A 17,503-nucleotide genomic window follows, 5' to 3' on the forward strand; every position below is an offset into this window, starting at 1 on the left:
CAAGGCTGGGAACTCAACATCCAGGGGTATTCAATATTCAGGAAGGATAGACAGGAAGGAAAAGGAGGTGGAGTAGTGTTACTGTTTAAAGAGGAGATTAACGCAATATAAGGAAGGACATTAGCTTGGATGTTGTGGAAACTATATGGGTAGAGCTGCAAAACACCAAAGGGCAGAAAACGTTAGTGGGAGTTGTGTACAGACCACCAAACAGTAGTAGGGAGGTTGGGAATGGCATCAAACAGGAAATTAGGGATGCGTGCAATAAGGGTACAGCAGTTATCATGGGTGACTTTAATCTACATATAGATTGGGCTAACCAAACTGGTAGCAGTACTGTGGAGGAGGATTTCCTGAAGAGTATAAGGGATGGCTTTCTAGACCAATATGTCGAGGAACCAACTAGAGAGCAGACCATCCTAGACTGGGTCTTGTGTAATGAGAGAGGATTAATTAGCAATCTGGTCGTGCGAGGCCCCTTGGAGAAGAGTGACCATAATATGGTAGAATTCTTCATTAAGATGGAGCGTGACACTGTTAATTCAGAGACTACGATCCTGAACTTAAAGAAAGGAACTTTGATGGTGTGAGACATGAATTGGCTAGGATAGACTGGCGAATGATACTCAAAGGGCTGATGGTGGATAGGCAATGGCAGACATTTAAAGATCAAATGGATGAACTACAACAATTGTACATCCCTGTCTAGTGTAAAAATAAAAAGGGGAAGGTGGCTCAACCGTGGCTAAAAATGGAAATTAGGGATAGTGTTAAATCCAAGGAAGAGGCATATAAATTGGCTAGGAAAAGCAGCAATCCTGAAGACTGGGAGAAATTTCGAATTCAGCAGAGGAGGACCAACGTTTATTTAGGAGGGGGAAAATAGAGTACGAGAGTAAGCTTGCAGGGGACATAAAAACTGACTGCAAAAGCTTCTATAGATATGTGAAGAGAAAAAGATTAATGAAGACTAATGTAGGTCCCTTGCAGTCAGAATCAGGTGAATTCATAATGGGGAACAAGGAAATGGCAGACCAATTGAACAAATACTTTGGTTCTGTCTTCACTAAGGAAGACACAAATAATACTAGGGGACCGAGGGTCAAGCGAGAAGGAGGAACTGAAGGAAATCCTTATTAATCAGGAAATTGTATTCGGGAAATTGATGGGATTAAAGGCTGATAAATCCCCAGGGCCTGATAGTCTGCATCCCAGAGTACTTAAGGAAGTGGCTCGAGAAATAGTGGATGCATTGGTGGTCATTTTCGAACATTCTATAGACTCTGGATCGGTTCCTATGGATTGGAGGGTAGCTAATGTAACCCCACTTTTTAAAAAAGGAGGGAGAGAGAAAACAGAGAATTATAGACCGGTTAGCCTGACATCGGTAGTGGAGAAAATGTTGGAATCAATTGTTAAAGATGTAATAGTAGCGCATTTGGAAAGCAGTGACAGGATAGGTCCAAGTCAGCATGGATTTATGAAAGGGAAATCATGCTTGTCAAATCTTCTGGAATTTTTTGAGGATGTGACTAGTAGAGTGGACAAGGGAGAACCAGTGGATGTGGTGTATTTGGACTTTCAAAAGGCTTTTGACAAGGTCCCACACAAGAGATTAGTGTGCAAAATTAAAGCACATGGTATTTGGGGTAATGTATTGACATGGATAGAGAACTGGGTGGCAGACAGGAAGCAAAGAGTAGGAATAAACGGGTCCTTTTTAGAATGGTAGGCAGTGACTAGTGGGGTACCGCAATGTTCAGTGCTGGGACCCCAGCTATTTACAATATATATTAATGATTTTGACGAAGTAATTGAATGTAATATCTCCAAGTTTGCAGATGACACTAAGCTAGGTTGCTGTGTGAGCTGTGAGGAGGATGCTAAGAGGCTGCAGGGTGACTTGGACAGGTTCGGTGAGTGGGCAAATGCATGGCAGATGCAGTATAATGTGGATAAATGTAAAGTTATCCACTTTGGTGACAAAAACAGGAAGGGAGAATATTATCTGAATGGTGACAGATTAGGAAAAGGGGAGGTGCTAGGAGACCTGGGTGTCATGGTACATCAGTCATTGAAAATTAGCATACAGGTACAGCAGGCAGTGAAGAAGGCAAACGGCATGTTGGCCTTCATAGTGAGAGGATTTGAGTATAGGAGCGGGAAGGTCTTACTGCAGTTGTATAGGGCCTTGGTGAGGCCACACCTTAATATTGTGTACAGTTTTGGTCTCCTAATCTGAGGAAGGACATTCTTGCTATTGAGGGAGTGCAAAGAAGGTTCACCAGACTGATTCTCGGGATGGCAGAACTGACATATGAAGAAAGACTGGATCGACTAGGCTTATATTCACTGGAATTTAGAAGAATGAGAGGGGACCTCACAGAAACATATAAAATTCTGACGGGATTGGACAGGTTAGATGCAGGAAGAATGTTCCCGATGTTGGGGAAGTCCAGAACCAGGGGTCACAGTCTAAGGATAAGGGGTAAGCCATTTCGGACCGAGATGAGGAGAAACTTCTTCACTCAGAGAATTGTGAACCTGTGGAATCTCTACCACAGAAAGTTGTTGAGGCCAGTTCGTTAGATATATTCAAAAGGGAGTTAGATGTGACCCTTACAGCTAAAGGGATCAAGAGGTATGGAGAGAAAGCAGGAATGGGGTACTGAAGTTGCCTGATCAGCCATGATCGTATTGAATGGTGGTGCAGGCTCGAAGGGCTGAATGGCCTACTCCTGCACCTATTTTCTATGTGTCATGTATCTCACACGACTGCACATAACTGTATCTTACCATGCTATACATGACTGTAACTAGAGATGACCTGTAACCACAAGCTTACCTTACCACCAGGGATGCACTTGCAGGAGACACTGGATACCTGTTCCACACAGGTATATAAGGACAGGTCTCAGGCAAGTGTGGCATTCGAGAGCTGTGTAATAAAGGTACAGGTCCTGAGTGACCTTGATTTCAGTATGTCCCTCGTGTGAATCTGTACTGCAGGGACAGGACTTTACAGTGCCGACGAGTTACGGGATTACAGAATCCACAGAATGGCGACCAACGGCTCAGATGAAAAATACAATGCTGGAGATAATTGGGAGGACTTTATAGAAAGGCTCCAGCAAAGCTTTGTAACCAAAGACTGGTTAGGCGATGATAAGGCAGACAAGAGAAGAGCCCATCTCTTGACCAGTAGTGGCTCGAAAACATACGCCTTAATGAAGGACCTGCTGGCACCCGAGAAACCAGCAAGCAAGTCGTTTGAAGAGTTGAGCACACTGGTAAGAGACCACCTGAAGCCAACGAGCAGCCTACACATGGCCAGACACAGGTTCTACAACTACAGACACTGTGTGGGCCAGAGCATATCCGACTTCGTGGCAGAACTTCGGAGGTTGGCTAGCTTATGTGAGTTCTCCGATGAACTAAGGAGAGAAGTACTGAGAGACTTTTCTATTGAAGGAATAGGCCATGCAGGCATATTCCGAAAGCTCATGGAGACCAAGAACTTGACCCTAGAGGCAGCAGCACTGGTTGCACAGACATTCTTAGCAGGAGAAGAAGAAACGAGGTTGATCTACACCGCGGGTACGACAACTAACGAAACATTGGAACAAGGGGTTCACAACATGAAACAAGCCGCGAACCCCACACACAGACAAAGGCAGGAGAGAAGGCCTTCAACAGCAGGCAGTGGCACCAGAAGCCATCAAGGGCCACATGAATGGCCGTTCACACCTCATCAACCCACAATGCGAGCAATCAACTATAAACTGAGAGAAGCTCAAGAGAGATCAGCCAGACGCAGCTCATTCCTTGGAAACAATGGAAGCGGTCTGTGCTGGAGATGTGGGGGAAGGCACTCATCAAGGGGGTGTTAATTTCAGCATGCCATTTGCAGAAACTGCAACTATACAGGACATCTGGCCCGCATGTGCAGAAAAATGGCAGCTCAGCTGGTATACGAATCGGAAGGGTCGGAAAGCGGATCAGAATACGATGGGGACAGTACCCGGGACACCGATGTACAGCGGGTCAACACGATCAATGGCCACTGCTCTTACAACAAGATGCCTCCAATAATGATGAGGGTCCTACTCAACGGGATACCCGTCAACATGGAGCTGGATACGGGAGCGAGTCAATCTCTCATGAGCGCTCAACAATTTGAACAGCTGTGGCCGCACAAAAGAGACAGACCAAAACTCACAAGGATCAACACCAAACGAAGGACCTATACCAAAGAAATTGTCCCAGTCCTTGGCAGCGCCATGCTCTCTGTCACACACAGTGAACCGACTTCCCCTGTGGATTGTCCCCAGAGATCTCCCAGCACTGCTGGGGAGAAGCTGGCTGGCAAAACTAAATTGGAAATGGGGTGATGTTCACGCCATGTTGTCAGAGGAACCCTCCTGCTCAACAGTTCGAAGTCGATTTGAACATCTCTTTCAGCCAGGTGTGGGCACCTTCAAAGGGGCTAAAGTCAAAATCTACATCACACAGGATGCTAGACCGGTCCATCACAAGGCTAGAGCTGTGCCCTATGTGATGAGGGAAAAGATTGAACATGAACTGGACAGGCTTCTGCGGGAAGGCATTATCTCACCCGTGGAATTTAGCGACTGGGCAAGTCCCATCGTCCCAGTCATGAAGCCTGATAGATCCGTACGAATCTGTGGGGACTACAAATCTACCATAAACAGAGTCTCCCTACAGGACTAATACCCGCTGCCCAGAGCGGAGGACCTATTTGCCACATTGGCTGGAGGAAAACTTTTCTCAAAACTAGATCTCACATCTGCGTACATGACGCAAGAACTGACCGAAGAGTCTAAGCTACTCACCACCATCAACACACATCGAGGCCTTTTCATGTACAATCGATGCCCATTCGGCATCAGGTCAGTAGCTGCAATATTCCAGCGTAACATGGAGAGTCTGCTCAAGTCCATCCCGGGGACGGTTGTATTTCAAGACTTATCAGGGGCAGGGACACTGACTCCCATCTCCGCAATTTGGAGGAAATACTAAAGCGGTTGGATCGGATAGGCCGAAGAGTTAAGAAATCTAAGTGCCTGTTTCTCGCGCCCGAGATTGAATTTTTGGGCAGAACGATTGCCGCTGATGGAATCCGCCCAACAGAGTCCAAAACCGAAGCAATTCGCCTGGCACCCAGGCCCCGGAATGTCTCGGAACTGCGCGCCTTTCTCGGGCTACTCAATTACTTTGGGAACTTTATGCCGAACTTAAGCACGCTCCTGGAGCCTCTCCACGTGCTACTCAGAAAGGGGTGCGATTGGTTTTGGGGGGACGCCCAGGAACGCGCCTTCAATAAGGCACGCAATCTTCTGTGTTCCAACAGTGTTTTGACTTTCTTTGATTCAGATAAAAAGCTAGTTCTTACATGTGATGCGTCAGCGTACGGGGTCAGGTGCGTTTTACAACATGTCAATGGTGCGGGTAAATTACAACCCATAGCTTATGCCTCCAGGTCACTTTCGCGGGCGGAGCGCGGGTACGGAATGGTGGAGAAGGAGGCGCTCGCGTGCATGTACGGTGTCAAAAAGATGCACCAATAGCTTTTCGGGGCCAAGTTCGCGTTAGAAACCGACCACAAGCCCCTCACGTCCCTACTATCCGGGAGCAAGGCAATAAACGCCAACCCCTCGGCACGCATTCAACGGTGGGCACTCATGCTGGCATCTTACGACTACACCATAAGGCACAGACCAGGCACAGACAACTGTGCCGACGCACTTAGCAGGCTACCCCTGGTGACCACGGAAGGGTCTCACGAACAGGACTGTGAGATAGTCATGGCAATCAATGCCTTTGAGTCCAGAGGTTCGCCCATGACGGCTCGCCAAATCAGAGCCTGGACGACCAGCGACCCCACGGTACCCTTAGTAAAAAGATGTGTCTTAACTGGTGACTGGGCAGAGGCTCGCGATGCCTGCCCCGAGGAGATCAAACCTTTCCTTAGACGCATGCATGAGCTGTCACTATAAGCAGACTGCCTGATGTGGGGCAGCCGAGTAGTTATGCCTCTGCGAGGCAGAGAGGCATTTGTCCGGGAGCTCCACCGCGAGCACCCGGGGATCGTTCTCATGAAGGACATAGCCAGATCCCACGTCTGGTGGCCTGGCATTGAGGCGGACTTGGAGCTCTGCGTCCGGCGGTGCACCACTTGTGCCCAACTCAGTAATGTCCCCAGGGAGGCCTCCCTGAGCCCCTGGCCCTAGCCCATCAAACCGTGGTCGCGGGTGCATGCGGGGGCCCATTCATGGGCAAAATGTTCCTCGTAGGTGTAGATGCATTTTCAAAGTGGATCGAATGCACCATTTTAAACTCGAGCACCACCTCCACCACTGTGGAGAGCCTTGGAACCACGTTTGCAACGCACGGAATTCCTGACATATTGGTCAGTGACAATGGTCCGTGCTTCACCAGCGCAAAATTCCAAGATTTCATAAGTGACCACGGCATAAATCACGTTAAGACGGCACTGTTCAAGCCGGCCTCCAACGGCCAGGCGGAGTGAGCAATGCAAATCATTAAACAAGGCATGCTCAAAATCCAAGATCCCATGCTGCAGGGCCACCTGTTGCGACTGCTGCTGGCATACAGATCTCGTCTGCATTCATTGACTGGAGTTCCCCCCGCGCAGATGAAACAGACCTTAAAGACAAGGCTCTCGTTAATCCTCCCAGACATGCATGAAATCGTTGAGGCAAAGCGCCGTAAGCTAACTGAGTACCATGACCGAAATTCGAGGGGGAGTTGGAATGAGATCGGCGACAAAGTGTTTGTGCTACGGCAGGGGTCCCAAATGGCTTGCAGGGACAGTAACAGGCAAGGAAGGAAACAGGCTACTGGTGGTACAAATGGACAATGGCCAAACCTGCCGGAAGCATGTAGACCAAGTCAAAAGTAGATTTACCAACAACACTGCTGAACCAGAGGCAGACTACATTGTGGAACTCACACCACACCTGGTGGACAGACAGAGGGAACAACCTGAGGAAAGGGCAATCCCAACAGACAGCCCAGGCGAGACACCAACAATCATACTGAACAAAACAGACAGCCCAGGCGAGATACCAGCAATCATACTGGAAGAAAAACAGGCACCAAGGCAAACAACTGAACCACAACTGATACGTCCTTACTATACAGTATAAATGCACACGAGGCCCATGCTTGAGAAAAGGTCAGTCTGTGACCTGTCCTTTATTCCATAGCACTCAAGTGATGGAAGTGGGTGGAGCTTCCCCTTTTATATCTGAAAGTCCAGGTTAGGAGTGTCTCCCACAAGTTCACCACCTCGTGGTCATTGTTCTCACAGTGTACAACTTAGGTCAGATTATACATGGATTACAATGACAGTTGAATACATGACAACAACTAAGACGCTCCACGCAAGAGCGTAGACCACCTGAGAGACTGAATCTATAAAGACAATAAGACCTTGGTGGAGGGTGATGTCATGTATCTCACACTACTGTACATAACTATATCTTACCATGCAATACATGACTGTAACTAGAGATAACCTGTAACCACAAGCTTACCTTACCACCAGGGGTGACTTGCAGGAGACACTGGATACCTGTTCCACACAGGTATATAAAGACAGGTCTCAGGCAAGTGTGGCATTCGAGAGCTGTGTAATAAAGGTGCAGGTCCTGAGTGACCTTGACTTCAGTATGTGCCTCGTGTGAATCTGTATTGCAGGGACAGGACTTTACACTGTGTTTCTATGTATACATGGGAGGAAAAAGGACAAATATTGATCTGATTCAGCTGATGTATTAAGACCAAATAGCAGAAATTCTGAGAGTATATCATGCATGGAATGCAATCTATCATCTATACTTGTTACCTTACAGACTCACCATCATCTGAGGATTTTAGTGTTATGTCTGAATAAACACTCAAATTAGTGTGGCAATAACTAGCTACTTTTATTTCCAGACTCTCTAGAATATTATATCAAAGATTAACAAAGTAATACAAGAGAAGATATTGGAGTATAATTACTACAATGTGCTTGCTCCCACCATGAGGCCATTAAGTGTTCAGTTAACAACATGCAAGTACTATACCTAGCATCCATACATATTTCTTTTATTAGTCTTCGGCTGAAATTTCTACGGAGGTTCTTATGATCTCCCACTGCAACTTGGAAAAAGATCGGCGGAAAACCTGGAGAAATGGTGTAAATGGCTGTTTATACCGTTTCTGTACTGATCTTACGTCAAAAATCAAAACCGTCCCTATGGAAATTCTACCCGCTTATCTTTATTGTAAACAAAATAAGGTTTTGCAGTCGATCTTTATTTTGATGCTCACTTACCTGCATCCTCTCCATAGCTCACAATAAAAGAAGTTACTGAAGGAGATGCCTGGGTTCTCCAATGGTTGCTCTATCACTAAATGAAGCACAGAATTATATTCAAATGAATGTTGAAACCAAGCTGAGAATAAGAATTCTGAAGCTCAGAACATCCTGGATGATAAGAGAGAAGTCAAAGAGTGATGAAAATAATCACACCCAGTTGGACACCATTCAGGCAGTTCTACAGGTATTATCAATTGGAAATTACATTACCTTTAAGTATATAAAGTTCCAGTCAATGAAATGTCATTTGGTGACTGCAGGGAGGTAGTTGCTATCACAACAAATCCTGACAGTGCAATTGAATCTTTTGAATTCACAGCACAATTGGTTGCACAGCAGGAGCTCTGCTTTTCTTGGCCTTCTCCCGAATTAAACATGTGACACTGAAGATTCTAAAATTACAATATCTACACTATAGGATCTAAGGTCAGAAGCAAATCTGGACAATCCGCACAATGGTGCGGTGAGGAATTCACGTCTTAGAAAATCAGAAAACATAGCCAGATAATTCATCTTCCAATCACATCTATAAAAGACTCTTAGGGCTAGATATTCAATATCGACCATTTTGAGGAGGTAACATCGACTAGTCAGTACGTTTAGCACCCGCCGACAATTAGCTCTGGTGACCACGATATTGAGTTGCAGCAGCCTAAGAGGGAAGTGGAGCGCTAAATCAGGCAGTGCACAGTTGTCTTAAGGTGCTAAAGCTGGCAAGCGGGGCGCTAGCGTGACAATACTAATCAGGGTCAGGCACTTCTAATCAAACATACTGGCACCATCTGGTTCTTCAGGGGGAGTTTTACTGACGCAGCACAGCCTCATTCTGGTCATTGCAGCCTCTGCACTGGTATTTGAACAGTGAACATGCCAGACGTGGCAGCGTGCCCACCGATTTTCAGAGGCTGCATTGGAGGCTCTTGTCGAGGCAGTGGAGAGGTGAAGGGACATGCTGTGCCCAGACACTGACAGGAGGCCACCGCCGAATGTTTTCAGCCGTTTATGGAGAGAAGTGGCAGCCCAGATGTCAGCCAGGAGCACGGTGTCCAAGGCTGCAATGCAATGTCGCAGGAAGTTGAACAACCTCAATCGGGTTGTCAGGGTCAGCACATTCTTCATCAACCTTAACATATCACCATCTCAACCTCACTGTCTCACACACTGCATAAACCCTCAAATCCCAGCTCTCACACGCCAACTGGGACCAGTTATTGAGAGTTAAATGCACATCTGATGCCTTCCATCCAGTTACAGCTATTCAACTATGGAAGGCACATATGACAAACACATAGCTGCACACTCACTCACACGCTTTCTTTGTCTCTGCAGGTCAAGCTTGCACACAACCGGAGGGAGCAGCTGTACACATGTGGAGAAGAGCCGAACTTCCAGCCACTGATGGACCTGGAGGAATGAGTGTCCACCATCATGTGTGGGGACACCACATCGGTGGAGGTGGCCATGTTCGTGGGGTCTGATGTGGGTGGTGCTCCGGGACTCAGCGGTATGCAGCAACACCATGGGAGAAGGGAAGCTCGGGGGTCATCTCTCCAGAGGGTGAGTTCACGCTTGATTGCTGCTCAACAGGACTCAGATGAGGACCTCGACGTGGATGTTGTGGCCAGACGATCAATATGGATTACAGCGAGCTTCTGGGTGCATTGGCAAGGGTGCCCGACAGCATGGATGCACTTACTGTGAGGTTTGAGCAGTCTACCTCACGCATTGCCCTAGTCTCTCATCAGACCTTCGAGCCCATCCTCGGCAGTTTGCAAAGGATGGTGGAATTGTGGAAAAACAGTGGAGACCTAGAATTGATGCCGCGAATCATGGGTGAGGTAGCAGCACATATTGCAGCACAGGCCGAAGTGACACAACGGCTTAGTGCTGCAATGGAGTCAGTGATTGCTGGCTTCCAGGCTCAGTCTGCTCTCATGCAGACTCAAATTGATGCCACACAAGGACTGATTGCTGCCATCGTCTCTGGGTTCCCAGCAGTCCAACGGGGATCTCACAGTGCCGAGGCAGGCCAGCAATCTGTGCTCGAGCAGATTGATCAGGATGCTGAGGCTGTGCCCCGGGGGAGTGACAGTGTGTCAGTGGAAATAGAAAGTGCTGTCCTCTCTCAGGATGACAGCATTCCAGCTCCTGGCACTGCCACTTCTCCATTGCACCTGCCGCTGTCCGCATCACTGAGGTGGTGCAGTCTGCAGCCGGGCCTTCCAGGCCCAGACTGGCTGAGGGCAATTTGTTAGGCCATCTGAAGTCTGTGTCATAGACAGAGCAGCCTTCCACCAGCTGCAGCCACTGGGTCCCATTAAGGAGGAGCAGTAGGGCTAGGAGGGGGCAAAAGAGAAGGGATGAGAAACATGGCACTAACGGCTAATAAGGCATTCTCCCCTCATGACCATGTTGGCACATTTGTCATTGGGAATGTTTTGACATATATTCTTGTTGTTATTTGAGGGTTTTGACGTGTGAAAGGAGAGGCTTGTTTTCTGCACGATTGTTGATGGGTGTTGTGGTTCTTTTGAGAGGGGAAGGATCTGTTATATATATTGTTGAAGCTGCTTGATGTTTGTTATGTCGGAAGGGGTTATGGATTATTTTAAATAAGTTGTGGTTGATTCTTGTGGGTGTGTGCCGGTTGAGGGCACAGAATGTTGGTGACATTAAATAATGATTTGGATCTTTCCATTCTTCTGATGTTTCTCATTTCAGCTTTGCAGGGTGGAGCATGGCACATTCTGCAGAGAGCGATGTGAGTTTACAATCTGATGGACAAATCAGTGGAACCAATGCATAATGAGGTGCTGCCGAGCTGCCCTTGCAGCGGCAACATTGCCATGATCCCTCCACCGTGGCTGCTGATCATCCTCCTCCTCTGCCTCGCCATGCTGCTCCTCCTGCTCACCCTCTCCCTCGTCCTGCTCCTGAGGTGGACCTTCAATCCCTGGTGGCAATGGCTGGACCCTCATAATGGCCACGTTGTACAGCATGCAGCAAACAATGATGAAGAATGAGACTCGATCAGGGGAGTACTGAACTGTCCATCCAGAGCGGTCAAGGCAACGGAAACGCTTCTTCAGCATCCCGATAGTCTGTTTGATGAGGTTCCTGGTGGTGGCGTGGCTGTCATTGTAACGTTGCTCAGCATGGGGTGTTGGGGTTGCACAGGGAGGTTATCAGCCAGGTGGCGAGAGGGCAACCCTTGTCTCAGAGCAGCCAGTCATGACCTTCATGTGGTGGCTGGAAGAGTTCTGGCACAGTGCTCTCTTGCAGGATGAATGCATTGTGGCTGCTGCCAGTATAGCGGGCATTCATGGCGAGGATGAGCTGCCTGTGGTCGCACACCAACTGTGTTATAGATATACTCTCTGTGTAGTCACTGTTTGGTTGCATAAGATGGAGACTTGTTTATCTGATGTACTTTCAATAAGGTTTACACTGAGTATATACTAGGCTGGCACCACTAGAGGGTGCAACTGATGGAGACCGAGGTTTCTTGCCCTGGTGGCAGGGGCTATATAAAAGGGGAGCCACCATGCGGCTGCCTCACTCTGGATTTGGAATAAAGGACCAAGGTCACTACAGTTTGAGTACAACACATTACCTCGTGGAGTCATTCATAAGTACATTACAGACATAACAAACTGTATGTTCAGAGAATGATAGCCCTTGCGGTTACGAAAAACCTTTGCATTCTGTGAAGGTGCCCGCAATGCCATGTGGGTGCAGTCAATGGTGCCCTGAACCATGGGAAAGGCCACAATCCTGACGAAGCCACATGAATGTTCCTCCTGCTTCTCCCTTGTCATGATGAAGGTGATGTAGTCTCTTCTCTTGCGGTACAGAGCATCGATGACCTGGCGAATGCAACAATGGACAGCAAATTGTGAGATGTTGCAGAGATCTCCTGCTATAGCCTGGAAGGAGCCGGTAGTGTAGAAACTCAGTGCTGATGTCGCCTTAACAGCCACTGAGAGCGAAGTCCTGGTCCACATGTGAGGCTGCAGGAGGTGGCAGAGCTCAGTCACCACCTCCTTGCTGAACCGCAGTCTTCTTAAGCAGTGCTCTATTGACAGATTAATATAGGAGATCTGTTCCTGGAAAACCCTGGGCAAGGCGGGGGGGGGGGGGGGGGGTAAGGCCTCCCGTTCCGACCTCTATGGGCCCTCCTCATTCCTCGGTCTACATTTCTCATAATCTGTCCCTGCAGCAGCCGCCGCTGGCTACTGCTCCCATGAAAATCCAAAGGCATGAGTTGCAAATGGATAGGTAAGTGATAAGGAAAAGTAATAACCAGCCGCAACAATGCAAGAGCTGCAAAATGTGGTATCACAGTAGCTACCACTCACTCCAACCTCTCAGTGACCCGGTTGCATAGGGGGGGTGTTACACACTCATTGACGTCACGATCTAAGGGGTGCTACATCGCGAGGTGCTATCTTTTACTGCCAGTGCTAAAACTCCAATGAATTTTCCGAGCGGCATTAGCTTCACTTCCAGGCGATAAATCATTACTGCCCTGTTACTGCACAGCGCTGGTGCTAACAGGTGGCACTAACCAAATGAATTTCTAGCCCTTGATATCTTACCCTTTTATATCTTTTTTGGATTGTGATTTATCACTCAAATGAGAAGCTATCTCCAAAATGAGAAAAATTCCAAATGATTCCAAGTAACCATGACTGACAGACAGATGGTGTCCTTAATTCATAGTATTAACGTTCGGCCGGGAATTTGCGGTTAGCGCGAAGCGAAGTTGTTCGCCCCGGAGTTTGTGATGTATGCATCTGTGAGTATGCTCACAGGTTTGTAGAGCTGTTGACCTCGGGAGCTGGCGCCTCACAACTTAAACCACGTCCGGGAAAATCCCTTTCAGATCTGCGCGGAGGGGTTTCCTGTACGGGCTGCCCTTGCACACTCTCCATCTTGCCATCCTCGTCTGCCGTCCGGACACGCCATGGCACACCATCTTGCCGTCTGGAGGAGGCGGGGGTCCCCAATGGAGTGCACTCTACATTTATTGGGGACTTGGCCTGGAGGGTGTTGCACGGAGCAATCCCATGCAATAAGTTTTTAAGTCGGTTCACGGGCTCCCAGGCCGCCTGCAATTTCTGCGGTCTGGAAGAGTCCGTGTTCCATGTTTTTATTGAATGCACGAGGTTGCAGCCTCTGTTCCATTATTTAAAGGGGCTGCTGCTCAATTTCTGATTACACTTCAGTCCCACACTCCTGATCTTTGGGCACCCTATGCGGAGGGGAGCGGGCAGGTCTGAGGGCCCCTCGTAGCACTGGTTCTGGGCATGGTCAAGGGGGCCGGTCCAGGCAGCGGGCGGTCGAGGGGGTCGTTCAGCCCGACTGCCTGCCTCTCTTCTGCGGTTACATCCGAGCCAAGGTGTCCCTGGAGATGGAGCACACGGTGTCCGCCGGTACACTCGCGGCCTTCCATGAGAGGTGGGCGCCAGAGGGACTGGAGTGCATCATCACCCCGGCAACCAAATTTTAATTTGATGTTTTTTGTCGAAAGTTTTATTTGTTTATTGTGCCGGTTTTAGTGTCCCCACCCCCCCTTTTAGCCAGGGGGCACTTGTATAATTTGTGTTTTTGTGCCCTTGAAAAAAAAAACAAGGGGGCACTTGTCAAGTTTTTGGAGTGTCCCTCCCCCTTTAATCAAGGGGCATTTGATTACAGATCATAACTTAACATAGTTGAAGAGCTGTTGACCTTGGGAGCTGGTACCTCACAACTTAAGCCACCTCCGGGAAATCCCTTTTAGTTCTGTGTGGAGGGGATTCCGATATGGGCTGTGTTACATATGCATACGATAGATATACTCTCTGTGTAGTCACTGTATAGTTGCATAAGATGGAGACTTGTTTACTGGAGGTACCATCAACAAGGCTCACACTGTATACACTATGTTGGCAACACCAGAGGGCGCAACTGATGGAGGCCCAGGGGTCACCTGTACACCACAGGCATAAAAGGTAGTCTACCATGTGGTATACTCACTCTGGAGTTATATTAAATGGACTAAGGTCACTACAGTTCAAGTGCAATACTTTGCCTTGTGGAGTCATTATCATAGCATCTAAAGACATAACAATTGGCGAAGAGATTACGGACTTTCACTAATGCAAGATGGCCGCCGGGGTGGCAGCTCTCTAGGGAGCTCCCCTACCGAAACAACTTTATCTTTGTCATCTCCCGCCATCCGACAACTTTTCACGCTCAACCTCCCCCCATCCCACTGTCTAAACTTCCCCTAGCCCTAATAGACGCTAATAGGACGTCCATTTTCTTAATACTTCACTTTAAACCCTAACCCGACAAATCTCACAAATTCGGGCCTACCTCAGGCGCGAACCTCCCCTACAAACATCCACTCCTTTCACCGGCGATGACGACTACCAGCGACCGAGCATCCTACAACGGCGACCTGGACCTGTACCTCTTTCTTCGTCGTCCTTAAATCCTATAATCCAGAAATTCGGGCCTACCTCGTGCGCAAATCTTCCTCCTAAACACCACACCACTTTTCGACGATGACGACGACCGGATCACCAACAATGGCGACCGTGTCCCCTACTGCAGCAGTGAACTGGACCTGGACCCCTTCCTCCTTCAGTGAACTTCTCTGGCGATCTGCTCCATCGACATCGACATCGACTCAGCTGCCCCACCCGATCTTCGACGACGCCCTGCGAGCCAGATGAGCTTCCAACCGTCGACCAGGCCCCCTCTAACGATGACCGGATCTCCTCTGGTGACAATCGGACCCCCTCCCCTTCTAGTGGCGTCAGGGCCTCCTCCATCGACGAGGACTGGGACTCTCCTCTTCATCGACGACGACTGGCCTCTCCTTTTCCCTCAATGACGGCTGGACCTCAACTCCTCAACGGCGATTGGGGCCTCTCCTCTCCAGCGACGACTGGGCCTCTCCTTCCTCATTGATGACCTGGCCTTTTCTCCCCCAGCACGTGGTGAGTACCATTGCTGTGACCACCCTGATCTCTCGCACTGAACTTCAGGGGACCGCTGACCCCCTCAATGCCTGCCCCCAACCTCTTACCATCAAGTACGCTACTCAGTGCTGAGCTTGCGGCCAACATCTTGCCGTAAGCAACTAAGCTCATATAGCAGTGCCTGGTCTCCAGTCGTCTTGGACCCCCTTGCCATTGGACCAAGACGTTGCTCAGCTAAGCCCGTGTGGTGATCGGTGTGCAATAGCCACCCGACATTAAAAGAACTCGTGCACAGGCATCTTCCACTCATTTAATATGAAGTTCGGGGCCTGGAACGTCAAGACCCTAATGGACAACTCCAACAGCGACAGGCCGGAGCGCCGCACTGCCATAGTTGCCCAGGAGCTTAGACTCTTTGACATCGACATCGCTGCCCTAAGTGAGACCCGGCGGGCAGGGGAAGGCCAGCTTAAAGAACATGGTGGATGTTATACCTTTTTCTGGAAAGGAAAACCAGAGGAAGAACGCCGCCTTCATGGAGTCGGCTTCGCCGTCAAAAATGAACTGGTCAGCTGCCTCAAAGACTTCCCCTGCGGGGTTAACGAATGCCTGATGACTCTTCGCCTTACCCTATCCCGGAAACAATGCGCCACAGTCGTCAGTGCATACGCCCCAACACTCGATGCAACGGACGAGGCTAAAGAGGGTTTCTATTCCAACCTCAAGACATCCCTGTCCTGCGTCCCCAAGGATGACAAATTGATCCTCCTAGGACAGTTTAATGCTTGGGTCAGCAAAGGCAAAGCCCTCTGGGGAGGCATAATTGGCAGAGAGAGGGTAGGGAAATCCAACTCCAATGGCACCCTACTCCTGACAAAATGTCTAGAACATGAACTCCTCATTACCAACACCCTGTTCCGCCAGAGGGACAAATACAAAACATCGTGGTAACACCCTCGCTCCAAACACTGGCACCTGCTAGACTATGTCATCGTCCGAGCCAAGGATGTGTGCATTACCCGCGTCATGACAGGAGCTGATGACTGCTGGACGGACCATCGCCTAATCCGATCCATCATCAATATTAACATAGCCCCAAAGCAGAGCGGACAGCAAAAGCAGTGTCGCAAAAGAATGAATGCCAGGGCATTTAAAGACCCAGCTAAGAGAGCCCGATACAGCCAACGCCTCACAGCCAATCTGGTGTGGCTTGATGGCCCTAAGATACTCAATGCCCACAGTGCTTGGTCTGCCCTCCAGGTCTCCATAACCAGTGTCTGTGAAAAGATACTTGGTTACTCAACCAGAAAACACCAGGACCGGTTTGATGAAAATGATAAGGAGATCCAAGAACTAATAGACCGTAAGCGCAGAGTATTTTTGAGCCCAAGCAACAACTAAACTCGGATGCTACAAAGCTGAGGTCCAACAAAAAAACCGGGACCTAAAGAACAGTTGGCACTGACGCCTGGGAGACCCTGGCTGAAGACCGCTCTAGGTGGAGAAAGTGCATCCGGGAGGGCGTTGAGCTCTTCGAATCTCAACGTTGTGAGTGTGGGGAAGGAGCATGTGGTAAATCAGTGTAACGCCCCCTTCCCCCGACAAATATCTGTCCCACCTGTGACAGGGTCTGTGGCTCTCGTGTTGGACTATTCAGCCACCAAAGAACTCACTTTAGGAGTGGAAGCATGTCTTCCTCGATTTTGAGGGACTGCCTATGATGATAGATATACTCTCTGTGTAGTCACTGTATGGTTGCATAGGATGGAGACTTGTTTACCGGAGATACCATCAACAAGGTTCACACTGTATACGCTATGCTGGCAGCACCAGAGGGTACAATTGGTGGAGGCCCAGGGATCACCTGTAGACCTGTTTGGCCAAGATCTCCCAGGCGTCAGTGGTGATGTTGCACTTCGCCAGAGAGGCTTTGAGGGTGTCCGTGTACAGTTTCCGCTGCCCACCTTTGGCTCGTTTGCCATGAAGGAGATCCGCAGATAGCAGTTGTTTAGAACATCTCGTGTCTGGCATGCGAACTAAGTGGCCTGCCCAACGAAGCTGATCTAGCGCAGTCAGTGTTTCAATGCTGGGGATTATACCCAGGTATAAAAGGAAGTCCACC

This window comes from Pristiophorus japonicus, chromosome 5 (genome assembly GCF_044704955.1).
Source record: "Pristiophorus japonicus isolate sPriJap1 chromosome 5, sPriJap1.hap1, whole genome shotgun sequence".
NCBI classification, from domain to species: Eukaryota; Metazoa; Chordata; class Chondrichthyes; family Pristiophoridae; genus Pristiophorus; species Pristiophorus japonicus.